The following is a 3,163-nucleotide window of genomic DNA, read 5'->3' as shown; positions in this document are numbered from 1 at the left end:
ATTAGCCCCTAGTATACCTTAGTAGAATGGTATAGCTAAAAGAAGGAATAGATCCATCATGGGTTGTGCAAGACACTTAATGATAGAAAAGAGTATAGAAATCAAATATTGGAAGGAAGCAATCAATACTACAATGCATACCTTGAATAGAGTATAGTTGAAGAAAGACTCAAATCAAACTCCTTATGAAATATGGTATGGTTGCGAACCCAATGTAAGTTACTTGAAAGTATTTGGTAGCAAATGTTATATCTTGAAGGAATATAAGAAAGTTAAATTTGATGTCAAAGCTAATGAAGGTATATTCCTAGGATACTCTTGCAAAAGTAAAGTATACAAGTGTTTGAATCTAACTACTCATAAGATCATACAAAGTGCACATGTGAGAATTGATGAATTTGTAGAAAAGAGTGAAGAAGAGAGCAGTAGAGAACCTAAGGATTATAGAAGGTTTTTTTACTATGAACCTGATACATTACCAAATCTATTTGGAAGTCAAGAGGCTTCACCTCTCAAGTCCCCAGAATCTCCAAAAGCTAGCAAGTTACAACTAGTGCAACTTGAGTCACAATCTAAAGGAACTGAGTCATAGTCAAAAGCTACCAACCTAGTGCTAGAGAAAACCAAGTTTGATGGACCCTAGTCATAGATAGAAGGACCTGAGCTTAATACAAAAGATCATGAAGAAGTTAGTGGAACAAATTCTAAATCCAAAGTACCTATGTTAGCAAGATATGTCAAAAGGCATCATGCACCTGATTAGATCATTGAAGCTATGAATAAAGAAATAGAAAAGATAGAGAAGAATAAGACTTGGACTCTTATTCGAAGACCAAAGGATAAAAATGTAATTGACACAAAGTGGGTATTCATAAATAAGCTAAATGAATATGGAAAAGTTTCAAGCAACAAAGCAAAGTTAGTGTGCAAAGGTTATTCTCAAGAAGGTATTGATTATGGTGAAGCTTTTGCTCCTAATGCAATATTAGAAAGTGTTAAAACTTTACTAGCATATGTAGCACATAGAGGATTTAAAGTATATCAAATGGATGTAAAATATACATTCTTAAATAAAATTCTTGATGAGGAAGTCTACATAGAACAACTTGAAGGTTTCACAAATCCTAACAAAAGAGATATGGTCTACAAATTACACAAAGAATTGTATGGTTTCAAGAAAGCTCCCAAAGCTTGGTATGAAATACTTCATAAATACTTGATAAAGATTGGTTTTCAAAGAACAAATGATAACAGTAGTTTGTATATTAAAGAAGGATTAGAAGAGAAGATTGTGTTGGCAGAAATATTTATGAATGACACTTTATTTATAGGAAGTGATGAGTTATGCAAGGAATTTTTAGAAGAGATGAGTAAATAATTTGAGATTTCCATGTTTGGAAAAATAAAATTCTTTGTTGGATTACAAATCTAGCAGAAGAAAGATGGTATATACATTACTTAATCTAAATATATCAAGGAGATACTAAAGAAGTTTGGACTGGAAGATTCAAAACCTGTTGGAACACCTATGTCTACTAGACATAATCTTTCCAAAAAGATGATTCTAAAGAAGTAGATCAGACCACATACATATCAATGATTGGAAAATTGTGATATGTAGTGCACATAAGGCTTGATATTGCATTAGCAATTGGTACGGTGGCAAGATTCTTAGCAAATCCAAAAGAAGATCACATGATGGAAATCAAGAGAATCATGAGGTGTCTGAAAGGTACTAAAGACTATGGATTATGGTACAAAAAAGGAGGAAATTTGGATTTGAAAGTATTCACATATGTTGATTGGGAAGGAAGTTTTGATGACAGAAAGAGCACAAAAGGTGGAGCATTCTTTCTTGGTAAAAGACTAGTGTCTTGGACAAGCAAGAAGAAAAATTGTATTTCTCAGTCCACAGTAGAGGTAGAATATGTGGCAGCAATAGGTAATTTTTCAAATATTTTTTGGTTCAAGCAATTGTTGGCAAGTATGAAGATAGAGATCAATGATCTAGTGGTTATCTTCTATGATAACACTAGTGCAATTAATATATCCAAGAATCTTGTGATGCATGCCAAAACCAAGCACATTGCTATAAAATATCTTTTTTGAGAGAATTGGTACAAGATAAAGAGGTAAGATTGGAATATGTGAATACTAAAGAGAAAATTGCAAATATAATCACTAAGACATTACCTAAGGATACATTTTTGTATCTAAGAGGTAAGTTAGGGGTCATTCCCTATCTGAAGCTCACTAAAAGAAGTTTAGTGATGCATCAACCAAAGCATGTTGAAGATCAATCAGTTGATGTAGTATTGACAAGACACATTGCAAATGAATTAGTATACGAGGTACATTAATATTCACTAGATATTGTCTTTGGCATGACATGCCAAAGAGGGAGAATTTTGGTTGTCATATCTCATAGAAATTTTATAAAGAGGTAGAGTATATATTTCTAGAGATGTCAAAGGAGAACTTGGTCTGATATCAAAGAAGGAAATTTTTCTATCAGAAGAAGATGTTGAAAACAAAATTTTGTAGAAAAAAGGAGAACCTAAAAGTAGAGGGAGTTCACACTAATAGAGGGAGTTCTCATAGATGGGAATTAGAATGAAGTTAAGGATATGTTCCTTATTTTATTCTTGCTCTAAAAATTTCATTGTGTTATGACATGTTGTGTTGCCATCAATGTCAAAGAGGGAGATTGTTGAAAATAATTGATTAATTTTGTATTATCTTTGATGTTACACAAAATGTCATATCATTTCTAGTTAGTGTATTCCAAGCTCACTTGGGCATTGAAGATAGTTTCCTATGTCTGTCAAGCATTCCAAAGTTTTCCAACTTTAGAAAACAATGTCTATTGAGTTCACTTAGGTGACAAAGGAAAGTTTACAAAAGTTTAGTGTTAATTGAGCTCACTCAGTTAATGAAGGAAATGTTCGATAGAACCAATGTTAACCAAGCTCACTTGGTTACCAAAGGAACCTTGTGAATATGCAATGTTAACCGAGTTCACTTGGTTAACATAGGAAATTTTTTGTTGTATTACTATCTACCAAGCAGGATCAGCTAACAAAGGATTTTTTTGCTTTGAAATATTGAGTTCAATTGAATTAATTTTTGGTTCTAGCTGACAAAGGATATAAATATTAAGTAT

The sequence above is a fragment of the Cupressus sempervirens genome, chromosome 7, assembly GCF_028749045.1.
Source record: "Cupressus sempervirens isolate cs-2001-9-10 chromosome 7, ASM2874904v1, whole genome shotgun sequence".
NCBI classification, from domain to species: Eukaryota; Viridiplantae; Streptophyta; class Pinopsida; order Cupressales; family Cupressaceae; genus Cupressus; species Cupressus sempervirens.
This window is presented reverse-complemented; position numbering follows the sequence as displayed.